Source organism: Sceloporus occidentalis, unplaced genomic scaffold (assembly GCF_023333645.1).
Source record: "Sceloporus occidentalis isolate IW3139 unplaced genomic scaffold, rSceOcc1.0.p SCAF_3, whole genome shotgun sequence".
In the NCBI taxonomy this organism is placed as follows: Eukaryota; Metazoa; Chordata; class Lepidosauria; order Squamata; family Phrynosomatidae; genus Sceloporus; species Sceloporus occidentalis.
The window spans coordinates 154,619,933-154,643,623 of NW_028316983.1; positions in this window are offsets into that span (position 1 = coordinate 154,619,933).

The window sequence follows — 23,691 nt, forward strand, 5'->3', positions numbered from 1 at the left end:
CTTATCCATGGGTCAATGTAAATACTATACTTTAACTCTTATTAAAAAGAGAACCATCCCTGGTAAAAGGCAAGAATGGTATCTGTCTTGGAAGCATTGACCTCTCTCTGCTCTCCCATTCATCCTTTAGTGTGAACCAAAACCATTATGCCTGCCAGAAATTTGTAGGTTCTTTGGCTTTGTTTTCCTTTGCTTCATCATTTGGATCCTTTGTTGCATGTTCCTAAGTTTTACCCTCGACCTATCCAAGGGTCATATCAAAATCCATAATTTTGCCCCCAAAACCTGCCTTCGACTTACACATGAGGCCAACTTATAGTCGAGTATATACGGTATAAATTAAAGCTTGTACACCAGCTGCACCCATTCCTTGAAATGTTACATGTGGCCATGGTTACACCTGCCTTAGTTACATCCTGGTTAGATCACGGTATGTAACATGCTCTACATAAGGCTGTGCTGGAAGAGTTTTCAGAAAATTCAGTTTACTCTATAAGCTCCACCCCTCCCAAAATATTGTGCTGAATCTAGCTAATATTGAAACTTGCTATATGTAGTTTTATTGTTTGTTTAAACTCATTTTAATTTATGTATTTTGTAGATTTAACAATCCTGAACTGTAGATCGAACAATCCTGAACTGGAAAAAAGGTAGGATAGAAGAAAACAAGAACGGCAACATTTTAGTAATCAGCATGTACTTCAGTACTCCATTCTCTCCCCTCTCCTAACATCTACTTACTTCATACCCACACAATAAATCAAGCAACATGTTTATGTGCAAAACCATGACATCTCACTATTTTGTTTGGAGCAGGCAGACAGAATGTCTCTCCATAGCCAGACACCAAATGGTGTCATCCTCAGGAGATCTTCGGACTGCTATGATTATTTCACATCTGACAATGGTACATGTCTAGGTATAGGGAAATGCATGCATAGCCATGCAGACCTATTACACTAAGCTGGGATAAAGCCATTCACTGTATTTCTTAGTACATTTTTCAGAGTCATAAAGTGGTTTCCAAACATTGAAGGTGTTAGACTTTCATAGATCTAGCTGGAGATGCTGGAGACAGGCTCTGATACTTTGTGGATTTAAAGCATATAAACAACTACCAATCATGTCTGAACCTTAAAATGGTGAAACACTGGCATTAATCTCTCCCTTTCCATTTGAAAGAAGATTTATTAGGGACATCTCCACAATGTGAAAAGCATTTAAAGTAACATGGCTCTCATGGGTTATAGCATTGATTGATAAGGACTAAGAAGACATAGCAAGGGCTTTTCCAGAGAAAAGCAGTATGATGCTTAGGGTCCCCTGCTTAATAAATTGGAAGGGGGAAATTGTCCTTATTCTTATTCTTATTCCAGCCTATGACTACTGGAGAAATGTAGCAGATTTCAAGGGTGGACTAAATAAAATAATGGGCAGAATTTCACAAGCTTTTACTCCATGTGACACTGTCTTAGAAAACTGGAAAACACTGATACTGAAATTGGTGATGTTTCACATACACTTTCCCTATCTGCTTCTTTTTAAAAGCCTCATTTCACTCCATCTGTTTTCCCTCATGAGGTTTCAGGATATTTCCTATTGCAAACACATATCCAAAACTCAAAGATGAAAGCAGCTTTGGGAGTTGATAGTAGAAGAACAAAGAGCAGGAGACATTTAAATATTCCTTCTCTTCCGCCAGTTTTTCCCCTCCACTCAACATTTTCTGAAACTACCTTTTATTTTATTTGGCCAAGAAAAAGAGGCTATAAATCGTTTCAGCATGCAGTTGGGCCCACATGCTACAGTTAAAAGCAAAGAGAAGGGTCAATAGGTTAAACACAGCCTATTTACGTGGTAGAATAAATATTTAGGATATATTCCTGTGGACACTGAAGGAAAAGGTCAAAGGATATCTTTAAGGGATCATCAAGGCAGAGTCATATTGAAGGCAAAGTCATGCACTAAAAGAAAGAAGAAAAGCAAAAGCACCATGTTCTGACCTCAGAGTGAAGTGATGCATGACAATGGCAGATGCATCAGGTGGCTCAGTGGTGCATGTGTGTGTTCAGTCACTCAGAATGAAGGACTTTGCAATGAAATAGTGTAGGGGCAGGATATTCAGGGCTGCCCCGCATTGGTGCAGACACAATCTGCTTTATTCTCCACTCTCTGACATGAAAGGAGAGAAAGGGAAGAATAAGGGACAAGATGGCAGCAACACTAGCAGTCTTTGAATGCCGAGAAAGAAGGACTACTACCTCCCCCCCCCCACCCCACTCGTCTCCTTTCCATGACAGGGAGGGGTGTTGAGAAAGAGATTGAGCTGTAGATGTGTGTACCAGAATTGAAAAGCAGATTTATTAGTTGGCTTTTTAAAAAGATCCTCATAGTGACAGATTCATTCAACCTTTATTCACTCTCAGCTGACTCACTCCTTACTTTGCACAGAAGGAAACTGGGTCCTGTTTAGAAGCCTCTTTTAAACACTGAACCTCATAAGGCAGAGGGGCTCAATCTTTTGCTTTTTTGCTTTCAAAACTTGTATAGCTTCTAAGGCAGCAAGCCTAGGGACTGGCAACTCAGGCTGCATTCACACTGCAGAAATAATACAGTTTGACCTCACTTTAATGGTTGTGGCTCTATGCTATGGAATTCTGGGAACTGTTGTTTGTTGTGACACCAGAGCTATCTGACAGAGAAGGCCAAATGTATCACAAAACTACGGTTCCCAAAATTCCATAGCATTAAGCCATGACAGTTAAAGTGGGTTCAAGCTATATTATTTCTGCAGTGCAGATGCACCCATCAGAGGCAAAAATGTGCACTTGGGCTGCCTTATCCCCAGCCCCATACCACCAACTTACCTGACATAGAGCTTGCCTTTAAAAAAAAGTGCCCAACTAATTGGATACTGTAAACATCTCTGAATATACAGGAATTCAAATCCAGACTTTGAATTGTTGAATATCCCTCTATCTAAATGAACAGTTTCTGCCAGCTCTACTTTCTTCTATATTTGAATTGTTGAAATCTCAAATTGTTCCCATTCCATTAAGAGTGTGGGAAGATTTCCTATTGCTGACAGTGGGAGAATGCAGTGGAGCTTGGTGCCATATAAATATGCCTAGAATTACACTATATTTTTTTCCACCAAGCTGCTCCTACAGAAATTTATTCTCACCATGCCGCTTTTTTTGGGACAAAAATTAAAACAAAACAGGGCAAATAACAACAATTAAAAATTGTGTATATCAGCATATCATGTGGCTTGGACAATTTTCTCCATGCAATTCTAAACCCTTTAAATCTAAAATTTCTCTTCCTACCATCATTACCAAAAATAACTTGAATGGGAATGATTTCCCAATTGATTTATGGTATGTTTATTTACTCCTGGTTTAATAGCTGGAGGACACATTGCACTCACTATAGGGATGCTGCTTAAAATGGCACTCCTGCTGTGGTGTTTCCACATGCACACCCTGTAATGTTTAGAAGCTTTTACCTCATGGAGTGAAGCCCTTACACTGTCACTATCCTTGCTCTCTGTTCCATATTATTGACAGAGCTGGTGTATTCAGTGCTGATTTATACTATAAATCAGTATTGGTGCTATTCAAGATGAAATATTGTGAATTCTTCCAAAGGAGTATAAACTGTAGTGTTGTAAGGATGCCCTAGTTTCTTTGTGGACAGGGACTGGAGCATTAAACTATTTCACATCTCTCATACTGGTAAGTGCTTTGCCCTTCTGTTTTTTCTGTGTGCTTTGCCCTTCAGTTTTTTTTTCTAAATAATTCTTTAGTTTGTTAGAAAATAAGTTGCTTTGGGAGAAAAAAAATTAATAATGGGTGAAATACTCATGCAGGACTTTTTTTTTGTTCATTTTTGCACCTTATCTCAGTGGCCTCTCTTTCAGCTTATTGCCCTTATTTATGTATTCATGTATTGTATTTACATGTCCCCTTTTATTGATTTTATTCATTTATTGCATTTCCATGCCCAAGTGGGACCTAAGATGTCAGAAAGAAAGAAATCAACTAGAATCTATCAATGCAATTTTGAAAACAATTAAAACAATTAAAAAGTCACAATTAAAACAATATAGAATTATTTTGAAACATACAAAATTTAGAAATAAATAAAACACACACCCTAATTTTTTTGAATTGTGCCCAGAAGCAAACTGGTAACCAGTGACACTGTTTCAACAGGGGAGTTATATACTCCCTATAACTGGCCTTGAACAGCATTCTGACACACATTTTGAACTGGGTGAACTTTCAGAACAGTTTTCAGAGGCAGTCCCACAAACAGTGTGCTATAGTAGTCCAAAGGGGATGTAATCAAGACATGTGTCATTGTAGCTAGATCTGAAGTCTTGAGTAATGGGCACAGCTGGCACACTAATTTAGCTGTTCCATTGCACACCTGGCTACTGCTGAAACCTGGACATCTAAACTCAGAGTTGAATCTAGGAGAATACCCAAGCTGTGAGCCTGAGATTTTTGGGGAATTATAAGCACAGCACGGGCAAAGTCCTTATTTCTCAATTCTACCCTAGTAGCTCATTGAGAGTATCCTAGCATTATCTCATGTTTCATGTTGAATTGCCTCGTCACTGGATTTCCGTGGAAAAATATCTTCAAAAGGAATTTACCACACCTCCTTTTGCAGAGTACTAACAAGCATTAGCTATGCTGCCATTGCTGTTGCCTCTGAGAGATCCTCTGCCAGTGTCAGCCTCTTTTACTGCTGCTGCCCAGTAGGTGTTTGATACATTCAGTCTGGCTCCTCAGCAAGAGCTTTGGTTCTCAGTCAAGAGTATATCCACACACAGCAGAAAGGAAACATTTTTGTCTTTGCGGTGGACCCTGAGGACACCACAGAACACATGTTTCAAGTGTGCTTCAAACTGTTTAAACAACATGCTTGTTGCTTGAATTTGTAAAAGAAATGTACCAATCGTTTTCAGTTTCTAATTGTCCTATTTCTAATTCCTTGTTTCAAATTGGATGTAAGCTGTTTTGGGTCCTGCTTTCCAGTACCATCATCACAACTGGTGACTTCAATCATCCTTCCACATTCTTTCTCTTCCTTGCAGACTTCTGATTCAGGGACTATGAAATGGGGTCTTGGCCACTTTCCCCCCCCCCCCCCAATTAAATTCATTTGTATTACATTTAGTATCATAACAATGAGGCATCTGTTTATCTACTGTTTTGTTCTGCTGACTGTACGGGGATTCTTATGCTCTTCAATTCATTAAAGTTCCTCAGTTCTTTGTTATTTGTTATTTTTTGGGTTTTTTTGTTTTTGTTTTTGTTTTGTTTTTTGCTTCTTATAATTATTGAAGTTGATTTAAGTGAAAAATCCCTTAGAAAAGTAAGAGGAGTTTGAAAAGAGGATGAGGAAATTAGTCTCTGAACAAGGAAACTATTTCCCATGCCAATTTACTGATGAACTCATGGTTGCACAGAGAAGTACTATTTAGTACTTTATAGTACTTTAGTGGCAAAATAAATACTTATAAACTAGGGTAGTAAAGACAAGTTACTAGTTTTTCACCCTTAATAAGAAAAGGGACTCCAACACATTAAGCCACCTTGTCAGAAATAATCAGCAATTACAGTGACATTTTTCACTTCTTGCATGGGAGAAAAATGATGAAAATCACTCCCCCCATCAAGCTTTCTGCAATTAATGCGTGAAGCCCCTGCACAAAACCACTCTTTTCCCCCTTAAAGAAAAGCACATACAGCAAGCATAAAAGAAAATAATTTTTGGTCCAAAAGTCACAACCAACCCATCCAATGCTTCCACTTTCAAAAGGTGCGTGCAAAAGTCATAATTTGTACAGAAGTAATTTATACGATTTGTGTGGAAATTCACTTTGCAAATTGTATATACTTCTACCAAAATATATACAAATGTGAAAACTTTTTATCATCTTCTGCAGTGAGAAAAAAATGTGTTTCTTCATTTTCCATCATGAGAATGAGGTCAGTGAGGATTTACATTCCTATTGCAAAAATAATATGATTAGCTATAGTTTGGTAATAAGAACAAGCTTTATCTTTAATTTAAAAGAATATTGTGAAGAAAGTTGTTGTTTAGTTTGCAGACTTCCCAGTGCTGTCTTCAAGTCACAACGTAGCTGAGCTATGTGGAAAGATAAGACTTCACATTCAGTATTTCACAGTGTGAGGTCTACCAGATAGAAATGTATTGGGCTGTGAAGTTAAGGATCATAATGCCCAGGTGCTATTTTTATTCCACCACTTCTTTTGTAGCATTTATAACTAAAACAGAAGCATTGAAAATGTGCAGGGCAGAAGAACGGGGCAGCATGAGCTGAACTGGGAAATGTCAGTAGAATGCCAGCAAGAGATGACGGTAGTGGTGGGGTGCTATTTATACGATAGCAGTAGGTCAAGAAAGTAGAGCAAGAATAATTATCTATTATTGCTTTATGGAAGAATACTGTGCTCCTTAAACAGAGCTTCACCATTGTGAAATGGAGTTCACAGGCTTATAGTTCCCATTATTGTTAGATGAGGTTATATGCCAATTTCCTCTAAACATGCACATGAATTTTCTCCAGTCAATTATAAGCTTAACAAGTGGAGCTGTATAGTGCTCAGCCTTTTGTGCAAGAAAGCTCTCTTGGGTACAGTCAAAATATAAGGCACAGTCAAAACTTTGTGAAATGATGATTCACCACTAGAACATAAAGAGAACTTCTCTAACAGGTTCAGAACTTTATCGTCATCATCGTCATTGTCATCAACATATTTCTTCCTGGAACCTTTGTTTAGCCTAGCAGGTGTTTCTTCAAAGCAGCTCTATCTGCTCCAGTGGACAGAGCCCTGATTAGCTGGACTTGGCATGAGAAAAAACAACATCCAAAACTTTATTTCTGATTGTTTAACAATTAAGCAATTTTTACTCCTTTGTATTTTGTTGTACTGTAGCATATATTATCTTGCATTATTATATTAAATATTATGCAAAGGGACCTTGCAGCACTTTTAAGACAAATCGAAAGATAGAAGTTGGTAGCATGAGCTCTCGTAGACATGAGCCTACTTCCTCAGATACATTCAGATTCATTCAGATGTGAGTTTCTCACATGTATATGAGATGAGATTCCTTATATGTCAGCATGGTGTAGTGGTCTGAACAGTGGACTATAATTCTACAGATCAGAGTTTGAATCCTGACCTGGCCATGTAAACCCATTGCATGACCTTGGGCAAGTCACATTCCCTCAGCCTCAGAGGATGGCAAACCCCCTCTGAAAAACTTGCCAAGAAAACCCCATGATAGATTCACCTTAGGGTCACTATAAGTCAAAACTACTTGAAGGCACACAACAACAGCAACAACAATAACAACAATAAGTGTGTGCTCTCATAGATTTGAACCTACTTCCTCAGATGCATTCAGAAGTATTGAGATGTGAGATTCCTCACAGGCATCTGATAGAGGAGGCTCAAGTCTAGAAAAGCTCATGCTACAAACTCCTATCTTTCAGTCTCAAAGGTGCTGCAAGACCCCTTGGCATACTGATTTTCCAAACTAACAGAGCTACTGTATGTGTCTTCAGATTTTATATTAAATATTACCTTTTTTTCCAACCTAGTCCCAGCTATGTATTTGTGGAAATAGTAGATAAATGATTAATTCCCAATATGATTCTCATTAAGTTTTATGATGAGGCAGGCCACAATCTGGGGGATATGTAGGAAAAATCCAACCTAGATCCTCACCTCAGAGAAGTGTTTAAAATCACCCGACTCAGTGTTGTCCCTTTATGCTAATGTTTACTTTTTTCAACATTAGTGAATAGGGTGCACTTTTTTACAAGGATGAAACATAAAAAAGTATCTGATGATAGGATGTTGCAATTGCTACAAAACCTGTTCATCATGTCAGTTTGTGAGGGACAGAGGCCAGACTAACATTGGTGTGTGTAAAAGAACATAGATGCAGTCAGCCTGTGACAAGAATCCTTGTCCTTCCATTGATCAATATGATGGACACTTTTGTTATTAAAAAAGAAAAAGCTGAACCAGTTCATACACAGAATGAAATAGAAAGCCAGCAAGATAAGTAAGTGAAGGAAGAGTGAAACTATACAGTCTTATGAATTCCTTATGCTACATGGTCGATGTAGCACTCTTACTCCTTCATCTCTGTCTCCTTCTGTTTCTAGAGTCCTGACCAATCACTGCCAATCTTTATGTTTAGGTTCATGATGCCACCTTTCGAAGAATCTTCAGCTCTTATTTTTGCTGGTTTGTATAATTGGTTTATATAGAACCGAGGGGGGGGGGGACTTTAGAATTTTAAGGCCCAGACAGACAGGCCAAAATAAAGCTGCTTTGAGTCACTTTGAAGATATGCTTTTTAAATGACACACACATCTTAAGAGACCAAAAGCTGTGCCAAAGCTGCATTCCAGTCCTTAGGACTGGTGCATGGCTTTGGTTCGGCTTCTGGCCTCATAGGATGCATGCATCATTTAAACAGCATACCTCCAAAGTGACCCAAAACAGCTTCATTTTGGCCTGTCTGTTTGGGCCTTAACTTTCAAAATCCCCTAGCCAGTCACAGAGGATGGGGCCACCAATGGCTACAATCAGGATGACTAGTCTCCAGCTTATCAGAGCCAGTGTGCTTGCTGTCTATATCATTTGTTAGAGGTGGAGAACATGGATTGACATGGGCAGATCTCCTATAGGCACTGTGTGAACAGGATGCTGGAGTAGATAGATCTTTGCTGTGAACCAGTGTGACTCTTCTGAAACATTTTTAAGCTCTGGCTGCTAGGCTTCACCAGGTAGGCATACTTTACAGTTTTCCCTCTGTTTCCATGAACAATGTCTTAAAGCATCCTCTCTCTGTTGTAGTTGCCAGTTCTGATATATGGTGACCCTAGGACAAACCTATCATGAGGTTTTCTTGGCAGAATTTGTTCGTTTCCCCTTTCCTTCCTCTGAGATAGAGAGAGTGTGACTTGCCAAAGGTCACTCAGTGGCTTTCTATAACTGAGCAAGGATTCGAACCCTGGTCCCTCAGTGTCCTAGTCTAGCACTCAAACCACTACATCACATGGATTCTCATCTTTTCACTATACTTTCAATATATTAAATTGGACTTGTGACCAATGTTAAACTCACTCTCGTCTACTACCAAGCAGTCAGGTATGTTGCACCAAACTATCATAAATCTATCATGACAATAAAGGCTATGGGGAAAATGTTATTAATATGGTATTTGATGATATACAGATTATCTCTTTGGAAAGATTCTGCTTTTGGTCAAGGAAGAATTACATATAACTCTCTGGGAGGACAGAAATAGTTTCCCTCTAACTTCTGAGTGGACACCCCATAAAATGACTAATGATCTATTTAATTGTCCTATCTAAAAGACCATAGATATGACTAATGGACAAAATAAACCAACTCTAGTAGCTACACATAGTTACTTACCATTCCTAAAGTAATGAAGCATGATTATAAGTGTTCTGCATTTTTTCTTACTAATTTTTTGACCATTCAATGTCTATCTTTGGAAGTCTGAAATATTCTGCAGAAATAGCCTCAATGTCAGCATTGAAGTTATCTTTAAAAATTACTGGATTCATATATCACATTATAGCTGACATTTCTTCATAGAAAACCACAGGAAAAACATAGTTTGAGCAGTGTATAATTCTGAAACAAACCTGAGATTGAAAATAAGTATCGTGATGGAGTGATGCTTAAAAACACATTACCTAGTTTTCTAGTGTATGTATGTCTGCTTGTATGTACATGTGTATGTTTGTGTGTGTGTTTGAGAGAGAGAGAATTCATTCAACCTAGCTGCTGTTGATTCACTCTTAAATCTATAACAGCAATAATATGTATAATCCATGTCCCATTTAAACCAAAAACCCATTAACATTTACTTTCGGTACTTTTTTTGTTTCTTTTACTGTAGAGAAAGCAAAAATTATAGATCTAGAGGAAGTAAATAATAAAAAGTGACACACAAAAATTTACACTTAAAAACTTAAATATGTCAATCATAATTCAACTGACACAGTCCATTCTTTGCAGACCCATTATTACCAAGTGAAAATAATAGACCAAAGTTATTTTTGTCCAGACTTGGTATTCCAGTAGTGAACAAATGGAAAAGTATTATATCCTATCATCATGAAAGATACCTGGCATTTCCCATCCCCTTGTGATGTGTGGTGAGCCAGAGCATTTCTTTGATATAACAATTTCTAGCTTAGCAGCCACAGGCATATCTAAAGCCAACCGCAATTGTTTTCTCAGCTGATTTCACATGGAATTTCATGTTGCTTGAATGCATACATCATAGCTTCTATAGGATCTCCTGTGCTATTTAGTATTACATGTAAATTATTCAGTGAGAGAAAGGGACTATTGATTTAAGGCTAGAGGTAAGCTTCTTTAAAGTTAGCTCAGTACAACTCTTTCAAGGAATGGGATGTTAAAAGGCTCAATAAATATGCCTCAGATCAGTAGTGATGTTGTAAATAGCCACAAACTGTGCTTGCTTACAGCATACCTTTTATATACTCACTGTTGTTGTTTACATAGGAGTGGGAAAATATTTGAATTTAAAAGAAATCCTTGGAAAAGGAGTTTTCAGGAATACCTGATGAGAAGAATCCCAGAGAAGTAATAATATTCATAGTATGGGACTTTTTCTATGAAGAAAGTGCATGCATACATATTTTGAAACTAGCTTTTTCAGAACCGAGAGTAGAAAATATACTGAAAATAGAAAATATACTGAAAATAGAAAACAGCAACATTTCTATACAGAAAATACATTGCCTGTACAGAAAATGAGATTTCTGTCATTACTCAGACCTTTTTTTCTCTACACAAAAGTGTTTTTTCTTCTTCTTTTTTTTGCACAGAATAAACCCAAACTATGTGTAGGCTGCAAAAACTGTTGCTTTTGGTGCCTTTCTTGCAGCAAGAAGGGGAAAATGGTAAAATTATTGCTCTTGCTTGTGAGAATGAAATTTATAAATACACACATCCCTAGTTACAAGATTAAAGAAACCAGCAATGATGCCCTGTGTTGTCCATGTTCTGTATTGCCTTGTGATGCATCTGAACTTTGTTCTATTGCTAATGGGATCTTCTTCTGAGTTGACCCTTGCCAGTTTGTTGTTCATAGCTGGCAAATTGGGTTAAACAGTTAGATGATCATTGCTTGTAGCATCCTTCACTGTCTTTATACTTGCTTAGTGCAGATGTTTTTGTGTGGCACTAGAGTAAGAATTAATGACACAGAAGTTCAAGTTTCCTTTTCTAAATCTGTAAATGTAGCTTGAGGAATGAGAGAAAAATGCTATTCATCTACAACACTAAGATTTCTGCTAGTTGGTGTTCTGCAGAACATCTTGTTTGGAATATAGGAAGCTTGCTGGGGCTAAAAAAGCACACTCTTTCATCATGCTACTTCAGTGACGTTTTCTCAACATTATGTCACAAAGGAAAAGATATATTGCTAAGATTTGTGATCTCAGATGTCAACATGTGTATTTCATTTAAGTTCCTATAAGCACCTTTTAGATGGAAAAAGATATTGACCTGGAAAATCACAGGATAGTTAAGCAAGGTAGTGAATGATACTCAGGATCAGCAAGTTCCCCAATTCCACACTGTCATGATGTTCAAAACTTGCTGTGACATTTTTCAATACTAGCACCATCATCAATCACAATGGTGACAAAAAGCTATAGGACGTGTATAGGATTGTACTGTAAGAGACATATCTATAAGAAAGAAGGATCTACACTGACTATCAAAGCCTATTTTTTTCCAACTTAATGTATTTAGGTTTTGATCCATTGTAATTTGAAGGGGGCAAATGATTTAGTTGAATCCTGAAATCATCTGGTTCTAATTGACTTGGAGCAAGTATCAGTTGTAAGAGACAAGCCTTACCTTAGCTCCAGAGCAGATCAGCATAGTATAACACAATTTGGATCACTCCAGAGATATGGCCATCTAAAACAAATGGGGAAAAGTTCAGAGAGTGTTACCTGTTTAAGCATTCCTCACCATGTGTTCTTCTTTGCATGAGGAGATGCTTTCATCATCTGCAAAGTGCTTTTTCTAATCCTAAGAGGCTCCTGTTCACATACAGTCCCTCTGTATAAGCAAGAACTCTGAGAGCTCTGATGCAGTAAAAACAAACTATAAACCTGAGGATTACCTAGGATATTACCATTGCAGTTAAAGTGGATTATCTACAGTATATAACACTATATTACTGTAGTGTGAATAGGTCCCTGGAAACTAGAATTTCAGACTCTGATTCAAGGTAAACCATATTCCAGATTTGTCCCAGAGACTTTAAATGCTGATCCTGAATGCAATACTGTTGGAAAGGACTGGATTGGATATACAGTACACTGAAATTGAATCCAAAGCAATATGAGCTGAAATCCAATTGATAATCTTAAGTAGAGTAAGCCAACAGAATCAATGCAAATTACATAAATGTAAGTTTAGCACACACTCATGCATTAAAATGGAACTGCTCCATATAGACCAGCAATTGAATTTAGGTCCATGTTGCCTTCCAGATGTTGTTGACTGCAGGTCCAAGCAGTACCCACCAATTTGCTACACTGGCTATCGTTTCTGGAAGTCACAGTCCAACAGCATCTGAAGGACTGCACTATTTGCCACACCTAAGCCATGGTCTTTATTGTTAGGCATCCGTTTATAAGAAATAATTATTCTACAAGAAATAAATTTTCTCAAAGACTCATTAAGACTGAAATTCTCTAATCCCTTATCTAGGAGTAAATGAATGTATTTGACTGGATGTAAAGGCAGATTTACAGTTGAACATTAAGAAAATAAAAATAATTACCATAAATTATTTACATATCTTTAAAACTGACAATGGAGACATTGAAATAGTTTTAAATTTTTCCATACCACGGCCCACTCATTAATCAGAATTGGAAATGAAGTTAAGAAATCGGAAGAAGACTAGGACTTGGAAGGGCAGCTATGGAGGAACTTGAAAAGGTCCCAAAATGTAAAGATATATAATTGAACATTAAAGTTGGGATGGCTCATGACATTGCATTTCCAATTTCTACATATGGTTGTGAAGCCTAGACAATAAAGAAAGCTGATAGGAAGAACATCTACTAATTTGAAATGTGGTGCTGGAGAAGAGTTCGGTGGATACTGTGGACTAATTTTAAAAACACACAAATAAATGGGTCCTGGAACAGATCATGCCTGGACTCTCCCTAGAGGCCAAAATGACTAAACTGAGTCTGTCATAGTTTTGATGTGTCATGAGATGACATGACTCACTAGGCAGAAGAATAAAGAAGATGGCCACATTACAGATGGATGTACTCAATCAAAGAAATCATGGCCCTGAGTATGTAGGACTGCAGCAGAGCTGTTGATGACAGGGTGACCTGGCGGTCTCTCATTGACAGGGTCACCTTAAGTCAAAGTTGGATTGATAATAGTCAGCAACAGAGCTGCAGTGTAAATGTTCTTAACATTTCTTTAATGTTATCAGATGTACTTTATCAGATTTAGTTGTGATAAATTATAGAGAGAGAGGAGGGCGGGGGGGGGGGATGGAAAGAGATTTAAAAATAAAAACTATATCAGTGGCTTTTTAAAAAAAATTCCCCACTCCAGATCATTCCTAGAGTGTTTGCAATGAGCAGCATGTTGACTAAACTTTGTGTTTCTTTTTAAAGAGAGGCTGTTAATGCTATACAAGAAAATATTCCATGACATCCTGATGTTCACACTGTGTGATAATATGTGTGTGGTTTTTAACATGAAGTTTAACACTCTGAAGTTGTAAATCTGTCCCTTTTCAGGGGGGCTAAGTTCACTCAAAATAATTTTTCCAGAGTACGAAATAAAAATAAGTGCCACTTTAAACAAAATTGAAACATTTTGCAGCACCTGCTAGATGTGGCAGCCCATCAATGTCACTGCTAACAATGGAGCATCAATCACAATGCACTTGAAATACCTCATACCATAATAGACCCAGCTTGTCATGCTTGGCTTCCACCTTATCTGAATTATAAGAGCAACCTAGTTCTGTATCTCTAAGGTGGGGGAGAGGAAACTTAAATAATCAGATTCAGCATTGACAAATGTCATTATGTTACAGAAGTCCTTACTTTCTTCCTCTTTCAAAATGCTGCTTTTCCTTTTCATGTTTTGAATTTGATTGTTCAGCCACTGGAGGGATCTAATTGCTTGCCAATTGTTCCTCGTTTCCTTTCTCTCATAAACAAAAGCTTTCTTCATTCTCCTTTCCCAATATAAGAAGAACAAAATTTAAAAGATGACTTGAATTGCTAGGTGTTCCTTTGTCCTGTTTCAAATTAACAAATTCAGTGCTATCATTCCCAGTGATGTTTAGCTTGTCTGGTAAATTTGAGAAAATTCTGGTGGAATTTAGCAATCCATCAGAGCATGCAAAGGAGTAAATCAACATTGGAAATACAGTACCTTCACTTCCTCATGCTAGCCCTATTCAAGTTTTCAAATTAAGGGTTAAATGAACTTGTGAGTCTAGATATTGAGGATAAGCATAATATTTCAACTGCTGTCCTCAGAGTGTGGCCAAATATTTGCTACAGGAAATATTGAGATATTCCTGTACACCCCACAAATGGTGGAGAAATATGGAGGTAAAAAGCAATCACTTTTAATTTTTATTGCATTTTTCAGAATCACATTGCATTCTTATCCCATCTCCATGTCATATTGCATTGCTACCTTTCTCCAGTTTCCCATCTAGAAATTTGATCTGATTTAAAATATACATATTTTTAGTTGTGCATATTTTTTTCAGATGTGTACATGGCTTTGAATAAATTATAGTCCCACAAGCTGCACGCATGTGCAGATTTCTGAGGAAGAATGTATGTTTTCCTGCTGCCAGTCTCAGGGGATATGAGGGGCTGTTTAAATGGAGAAGTACAACGCCAATGAATTTCTTTTACACTCCTATGAAGACCTCTGGTTTTTGAGGGCTCTGTATTACATTTATTAAATGTATTTAATATGTTTAACTAAATTAAAAAGATATAAAGGCTCCCCTTTTCAGAAGCTCACTCTCAACCTGAGATGAACAATGAGGATAGGTGGGAGGGGACAGAGCTAAAACACTTGTACTATTGTACTCCTTCTTGTTTCTTTACCTAGCTTTTAAACAGAACATTTGAACAGAGCTACTTCCTATGAAATACATAGTTTGGCACTGAGGTGGAGTATTCCATTCCAAACAGCATGATTATTTTTACTCCAGGGGTTGTTATTCCTGGAAGATCCCAACTAGCTTAAGAGAGGAATAAAAAGCAAACAAACAAAAAAAGCATTTAAGTTGTCATTCTTTCACTGTAGATTGCAGGACTAACCACTGAATTGAACTCTCTATAGATCGAGTTAATATCCCTCCTATCTCCTTCTTCCCAGCTGTATTTCCTCAAGGTTTCCAAATACATTAGAGTTACCCTAAGAGCCAGATGAACAGATTCATCACCATTGATCAAAACCAACTTCAAAGGTGTCCTTCAGATGCGTCCGAAGGTGATTTGAAACAAGTGCCACTTCCTGGCTGTCTTATGTTTTTTACAGCCTCTAGTGAACATCAATAATATGAATTCCATTTTAATTCTTCTGTAAGGGATCTTATTTATAGAGCAATTTCCATTGCGGTGTCTTGTCCGTGTGAAATGATTGCCAACTGAGACTGCAGTTAAAGTTTACAGCTTAGGTCTCCCTTCAAGGTACAATATGGATACTACTCTTCTCCCCCCCCCCCCCCCATGATAGTAATATAAAATCCAAAGCACAAGGAACATATTAATTCCTCACAAAAGTGGGACAATGAAGCCATTCTGGGATTTAGACTGGCTTTAAAGTAACTTCTTTAAAGGGCAGACTATCACCCAGAGCAGAGTAAAGGCCCTGCTGACATGGAAACCACCAGTCACTACAGCATAGCTTCATTCATTCATACATGCATACATATGTGTAATGCATATAAATCTATGTTTATATCTATATCTGAGAGCCAGTGTTTTTTAAATGTTTGACTACAACTCTGGAGACCAGAGTTTCAATTCCCATCCAGCCTCTAAGCTCAAAATACAGTCGGTCCTTCTTATACACAGATTTTTTTTATACACGGATTCAAGCATCCACGGTTTGAAAATGTCCCAAAAAAGTATAAATTTCAAATATCAAACCTTGATTTTCCATTTTTTATAAGGGACACAATTTTGCTATGTCATTATATTTAATGGGACTTCAGCATCCATGGATTTGGGGATCTTGGAACCAAACCCCAGCATATAACAAGGGCCCACTGTAAACTGTAAGCAGGTTCCACTGTTGAAATAATTGTTCTCTGGGTTTAGCTTTCATTAGTTGTAATAATTTGCCCTTCACTGCAATCTCCATTAATTCCAGATTAGGGTCTTCTTGATGGGTACTATAATGCAGTGTCCAACTGGTAACCAATAGGAGTAAAAATAGTCCTGGTGGTGCAGTGGTTAAATGCCTGTACTGCAGTCACTCACTCACAAACCATGAGGTCATGAGTTCAATACCAGCAAAAGGGCTCAAGCTCAACTCTGTCTTGCATCCTTCAAAGGTTGCTAAAATGAGTACTCAGATTGTTGGGGGCATTTAGCTTACACTTTGTAAAACACTTTGGGAGTGCTGATAAGCAGTATAGAAATGTACTTTCCATTGCTTCTGCTAGAATAGGCTGTCCACATGGGACAAAAGGCCCATGTTCCCCATCCCCTGGCCTCGTGTCCTGTTTTGCTGATACAGGCTCAAATTCTGGGGCCACGATTGGGCCAGATCCTGGCAGACCAGACTTAGATGTGGTGGATCCTTCATAGTCCCAGGGTAAAAAGCCCTTAATTCAGGTCAATTTTGTCAATATGACAAAACCTGTTTAGATGTCTCCCATGCTCCTAGCATTCCCCTTGCATCTCTCCACATCTCATGCATGATGTGGAAATGGGGCACCTGGCTAACCCACATGGTCATACACCTCATTTTTGCATCAGGCACTGCAATGAGGGTCAGCTCACTAGCAGAGACAAGGACGAAAGGTAAGGTAGTGGGTCACCAAGTTTTCCTGGCCTGTTTGCTCAGGGCCATAGACAGGAAATATCAGATCCAATAATTGATGCTATTGAAAAATAAATCAACATATGTGGTCCTTTTGACTAATTTACTGTGATAGATTGAGATTTTCTTGGCTGAGAAAAAATGGGGAAATCAGAAGGCTTTGGGGGATTGTCAGGGGATTCAGGAGACCCAAAACCGGGTCTGAATGTGGCCCATGAGTCACACTTCATACCCTTGAACATTAAACTTCCCATAACAACTGAGAAAATGCCCATGTTTATGGCAAACAATGTCCCCACATGAATTCATGGCTTTTGTTGCTGTTACTTTCAACAAAACACTCTGCAAGGAGAGATGGGCACCAATAGGAGCCCTGGTGGCGCAGTGGTTAAATGCCTGTACTGCAGCCATTCACTCAAAACCACAAGGTTGTGAGTTCAAGACTAGCAAAAGGGCCCAAGCTCGACTCAGGCTTGCATCCTTCCGAGGTCGCTAAAATGAGTACCCAGACTGTTGGGGGCAAATTAGCTGACTTGCTAATTAGCTTACTTGCTGTTCACTGCTATGATCTTTGGAATAGCAGTATATAAATAAAAAAATAAAAAATAAAAAAACAATAGGCTTGTGACATTATTGGAAGAAAACATGAATGGTCCCAATTAATTGCTGTATGCCACAAAATCGAGATGCAAGCTTGCATGCACCCTTGAGCTGTCATTGCCTTATTTTTAAGAGGTCCACAAAATAGACAGTTTAGGCATGGGGCCTATCACCTGGGCTTGCCGGATACTTCTGGACTTTACAACGGATGCCCATGGTTAAAAAAAAGAACGGTTAAAAATGATGAGGTGCTTTTCCTAACCATAGCTTCTGTGCATTTTATGTGAACAAATCCAGCTGAACCACCAATTTCTAATTAGGTCCTTATGATTTCTTTCTAGTTAAAAAATCTATAGCATCACTGACTTTGAATATTGTCTCTTTGGGGAAGTAATGCCAGAAGTGAGCATAAGAGGTACACAAAGTCTTGACATTTAGAATATTAGAGGGGTGGGGTGGAGAGATGAGAATGTTATGTAAAAAATAAAGAGAAGTTTTCAGAGAACTGATGTGGAAATTAGCCTTTGTGTATAACCTCAACAGTTCAGCAGCACTACAAATTGGATCAACAAGGAATTCATTTATTAGGGCATAATTTCTTCCAAAGCAGCAGTGAATAACACTTTTCTCTCCACTTTATTTGGTTTTGTATTAATTAGGCTGCTTTGCCTACTTTCTTTCCATACTAATATTAAGAAAATTAGACAACAGATACATTGTCTGACCATGAGGATCAGCCTGACAGAGCAGAAGGTTAAATAAAGGCACTAACCATTGTATAATGTCATAATTTAATATATTATCATAAATCCTTTTGGCATTGCATTTCTAATTAGTAAACACTGGTTTAAAGATACTGACCAAAATCCAACATGTTCCAAAAACATCTGCTGCACATGCCACAGTTAGGAAGTATGCATTCCATTTTGCGATCCTAATTCGAGCCTAATATAATCCCTTCTGTTGTTGTTTTCAAAATTACAGATCTCGGTCATCCTGTCTAATAGAAGACAATACATTCAGATAATAAATAAGCATTAGGCTTACCTAAGAATACTCCCTCTGTGGTTTCAAAGCTGAGCCAAATTTTGCTAGATTTTTTTCCTTGAAAAGTTTGAGTACCCTCTTCCCCTATGAGGACAGGAGTGGTGGGTGACGTCCATGCCAGTGTGCCCACTTCAGCTTTTAATCTTGAATACAATTGAGATATCTGTTGTGTCTTACCTGAAGGAAGCCTCTTCAGGTGAAGAACTGAGAGGTGAGATTCCATGCTCTAAACCAGAGGTTCTTGACCTTTGATCCTCCAGCTGTTTTGGACTTCAGCACCCAGAAGCCTTTGCCAGTATAGCCAATGATGAGAGAATCTGGGAAATGAGAACCACTGCTCTAAACAGAGACAGAAGAGGCTAGGAGACCTGCACCAAGACTGTTCTATGCAGCTTCTGAAGATCGTGAAGTAGACACAACAATTCACCATGTGAAACACTGTAGGCTTAACTGCCAGTTGCAATGGACCAGGAAACACTATCATTCTGGTTCAGCAATGAGCCATCAAACACACCAGGTAACCTTGGGCCAGTTATCTCTGTCTCCGATTGAACCAAATACACAGAGCTGTTGTGAGGATGATGTCTGGAAGAGGAGAATTATGGATTGTGCCTTAAGTTCATTGGAACAATGGTGGGATATAAATATAATTATTACATGTAATTTCTGAACACACTATAGAAGTTATTTCTGAATTAGCCTAGAAAAGAAATAAACTTGAGATAAAACTTGATTACTTACTGGTCTGTCAAAAAAGTAGATGCTTCTGTTGTGGGTCAGTGATTGAAGATTCACATATCTTTGTGTTTACAACCATTATGTTAACCCAGTGCGTCCTGAACTGTAAGCCTCTCCAAATGTTAGGCATTCAGCAACTACATAATGCATTGTACAGCTACACTTCTTATTTTCAAAGGATGCCTATTGTTACAATGTATTTTATTTATCGTTCATAATTGTGCTTGTCATTGAATAGAATGCTTTTCTAAGATGCACACGTACATGGAAGAAACACCGTCAGTTACTCTTGCCTTTTGTGACAATCTTCTTAAGAATGCTATGTAAGAAAGAACCATAATAGAAGAGTATTCAGCATTAATCCATTCACAGATGAATCAGTGGGCTGTTATCAAACAGGTCCCAACTGGAAGGCATTTGTGGAATTTCATCACTTATTATATATCATCCAATAAAATAAATGTCAACTTTTCTTGAAATGAAGTGTGGAATTGCCTTGACAACTGAACACCAATCAGGCAGCATAATCTAGGCAAGCATTCAAAGCCACGTATTGCAATACAACCCCACAAATTAATTAGTATACAATTTCCATAAAAGATAAGATTAAACACTTTTCAATTAAACTGGTAAAGAGTTCCAAGATGTGTTTGTGTTTTCACAGCTACTTACATAAATAGATTTAGGTTTTTATTGGCCCCCAACACTAGGAAAGCACAATTTTTGAAAAACAGATTTCTTAACAAAACAACAACAAAAAAATACAGTCAGCTAGGTTTTTCCCCTTAATCCATACTTTTCCATTTCATGAGGAGAAATGTGGCGTTAATCTCACATTACTCCTATTTAGAGCAGACTTACTAAAATCAGTAGAACTTATGTTCACTGTAAGTAACAAATTGCATTCATTTTAATGGGTCTACTCTGGGTAGAATTTAGAATGAGAGTGAATTTAGCCTATAATATTTCCCACCATTTCATTTTAAAATAGACGAACCTAGCTTAAAGAAAAATTGCTGCTGTTGGTATGAAACTTCAGAATAACTTTCACTGTAGGAGAATCAAGACAGGTCTATAGCCACATAAAGTCTAGAAGGTTTATTGTGGCATAAACATTTGCAGACTACAGTCTGCTTCAACAGATGCATAAAGTGTTATCTCTGTTGAACAGTATGTATATTGTTGCTACATGTCATCAAGTTGGCTTTGACTTGGAGAACCTCTGTAATGAGAGATTTCCAAGATATCCTTTTCTACTCTTGTAAATTCAAGATCATGACTTCCTTAACAGAATGAATCCGCCTATAATATGGTGTTTCTCTTTTCCTACTTCACTTTATCAAGCACTATTTTGTTATCTTGAAATAGGTCAAAAGTGAATAATCTATATTTAATCAGTTTGGTCTCTACTGAAAGTTCAGGCTTGATTTGCTCTTTGACTCAAGTCAAAAGAAGCGTTTAGGAAGCGTGTCAGGCTTTCACACACACACATGATTCCTGAATCATTTAGCAGCATTTTACCAGCGCTTAAGAGCTGGTCTGAAAATCTTCATTGTCTCTGTTCAATAGGAATGTAATTCTTTGCTACTTTATTTATTTATTTACTATATTTATACCCCACTCTTTAGCCACAAAGTAATTCTAGCAATGATCTCCCCACTGCAAGTGGTCTATGGCCCATTACAGACGGGCCTAAAAGTGCGCGCTCTGCGAGTGCTAGGGTTAGAAAGGGGCATCCTTTCCAGACGCCCCCAACCCTAGGACGCGCGGGGCGCACACAAAATGGCAATGGCCATTTCACACGGCCGCCGCCATTACTGCGTCATGACCACACCGCCTCTAAACGGGGCGGCGAGGTTGTTACGTAGTGGGGCTGCGTGAGGGTGCTTAGTGCGCCCTTTCTGTGGCCCTGGAAGGAGCTCCGTTTCGGAGCTCCTTCCAGCTTTGCGTTGCTGGGCGCAGCCTTTAGATGGCTGCGCCCAGCGACACAGAGGAGAAAGGGGCCAAGCGGCCCCTTTCTCTTCCTCCCTGCCGCCGCGGGGTGTCCTTGGGTCTTGAAGCCCCAAGGACACCCCTTTCCAGGCCTCGGGGAAGCGGCCTTTTGCCGCTTCCCCGCAGCCTGGAAAGCGGCAGATTGGGGCCTCAGCAGCTGCCGCTCTGGCCGCTGAGGCCCCGATCCGGCAGGGAAAGGGGCGGGTGCAGGCCGCCGCTTTTCGGCGGTCTGTAACGCACCATTATTTCTCAAGATGATTCACAGTTTAGACATTTTTCTGTTCAACATTTGCACATGGTTTTTCTGCACAGGAAAATGCAATTTCCTGTGCAGAAAAAGGCTACAGTGCAGGACTTATTCTGCACAACATTTGCATGTGGGGGTTTGCACATGATGCAAAATCTTCTGTGTAGGAGTTTCCATTTGGATAAGTGCAGAACTGCAAAGATTCTTGCCAATCCAGTATTTTCTTGTTAGAATTTCCCAACAACTGAGAAATAAATTTCTTGATTATTATTTGAATATTTTCAAATATTCTTTCCATCGCTTCAAACTCAAACTAATAAGACAAAAATTTTGGCTTTGCAGTTTTCAAGACAGATATTCATTCAGTAAATCTAATGCTGTTTCAGTCACCAGTCTTTCCTCACACTGATGCTTCAGGTTGGTTGCCCTCCTCTTTAATTAAGTGACACATAAGTGTTTATTCTCAGACACTTTCCTTCTTCTCTCATCTGAAAAAAAGAGCAAACTATAAAAAGAGAAGAAAAGGGGGGAAAAAGAAAAGAATGTTCTAAATACAAAGAGAATGCCAAAGGTGGGAGTGAAGCTGCCTTTGTGGCTTCAGTGGTAATCATTACTGACCAAAATTGACTTTATAAAATGGCAGAACTAGGTTACAATGTTCCCCTTAATACATCATAAACATGATGGACAATAAAACACAATAATAATAAAAAAGAAAAGACTTGCTTGGACTAAACATAGTGGAGGTGCTGCCAGAGTAATCCCACTGCTCTAGGAAAGGTGTCACCAAGTAAATTAACGTAAGGAAATATGACATCTATATATTTAAATTAAAATACTCTGCTACGGTTATAGCGCACCATAACCATGGGTATTGTTACTGATCCTAGCTATTTTCCTAACTGATATATCACATTATTCACATGCTAAACAAACTCTTTCCACCTGGTTGTACTGAAGGATTATCAGAGCCTCTTTTTTGGTACTGTCAATACCAGGAAAGTAGCATTTAACTTAAAATTAATTCTTATTTGTTTGAAAATAAACCAGTTTCTCTGCTGTCCTTGAAAAGCTGGAAATAGCATCTACAAATGAAATTGAAATAAAACAATGCTTCATGGCTTGCTTTTCAGTCTGTGTATTCTAAAGGAACTGTGGATGGGTTTTTAAAATTGTATATAAGAAACAAATAGGGGTAGGGGTAGGTCAGCTGCACAAGGCTATGATGTCATATTCAAAAATGAATCAAACTAAACAACACTTGATGAAAACAAAACATCTCCCCTCCCGAACTATATTATTTCAAAATCAAACACATGTACTTTTGTGATCAGTGGAAGATCAATGGAAGCAAGACACCTGTTGGAGCGGGTAGAAATGTAAACCAGATTCAATATATTTCCTAACAAATTTTAGTGCATATGTAACTTGGCCACAGTCCTGCCATAGGCTGTGAACAAGGACACCAGGCAGGCCTGAGAAGGTAATAAGATCCTGAAGGCCAGCTCTCCAACTTGGCAACATTGAGTACAAATGGATAGAATACCCTTGGAGTCTCCTTCCTTGGAGGTCTTTAAACAGAGGCTGGATGGCCATCTGTCAGGGATGCTTTGATTTGGATTTCCTGCATGGCAGGGGGTTGGACTGGATGGCCCTTGTGGTCTCTTCCAACTCTACGATTCTATGATTCTATGATTCTATATTCAAAAATGTTCAAAAAAAATGGGTGAACAAACCTGTTTCTTAAGGGCAAGAAACCATGCAGAGAAGAATCCTAGAATGGTGAGAATCTTCTCATTTCAGGACTATGAAAAATTGTGTGCATGTGGCTATTTTCTGTAGAAAACAGTATTCCCCCCC